This window comes from Cyclopterus lumpus, chromosome 9 (genome assembly GCF_009769545.1).
Source record: "Cyclopterus lumpus isolate fCycLum1 chromosome 9, fCycLum1.pri, whole genome shotgun sequence".
Taxonomy (NCBI): Eukaryota; Metazoa; Chordata; class Actinopteri; order Perciformes; family Cyclopteridae; genus Cyclopterus; species Cyclopterus lumpus.
In genome coordinates, this window is record NC_046974.1 from 10,999,143 (window position 1) to 10,999,886 (window position 744).

Below are 744 nucleotides of genomic sequence, written 5' to 3' on the forward strand. Positions count from 1 at the left end.
GATCAGACCTCACATGTACAGTTGATGTGGCTTTGATCACCTCAATGCCTTTGTCAACAATAACTGTCTAGAATAGGTGATTTTGGAATTTCCCCCCCTCTACATTTCATTACCTATCAAGGCCTTTTACATGTACTGTATATTATTGTTCATATTGGTGTGTGGATGCGTGTTAGATGGTTAACCAGATGAGTCTTATTTACACAATGTTTAAAGCCACCAAATGTTAATGCTGCATGTGGATATCAACTTCTCTACATTTTTTACACTCACATGCTGGTATACACGATACGATAACACAGACTTAAAGTATCCAAAATAACAAAAACAATTAATTACCAGTTATAATACAGAACTCAGCCTGACAGATATGGGTTTCACCAAGAATGTGGCTTTGTTTCAACATACTTCTCACTAAAATGGATGTTCTATTATGCAATATCCAAGACCCCTTTCTTTGTAAATTTAAGTCCAATTCTCATTTTATTTTTCATTAAAACACTATGATCTTGAATATTTCAATATTTTTTTCTGTTAAGTGCCTACTTTCAACAAAACAGAGGCATATGACCTCTAATAACAGTATGCGGGTCAGTTATGATGTTCATCAATCATCATTTTGTGTAATGCTCAATTTTACTGTTGCAACAAAAATATTGCATACTGCATTCACGTTTTCCTAACCAGACATTTTACAGCCCATACCCAGCCTGTTACCTTTGGAACAGCAAAATAAAACAACCC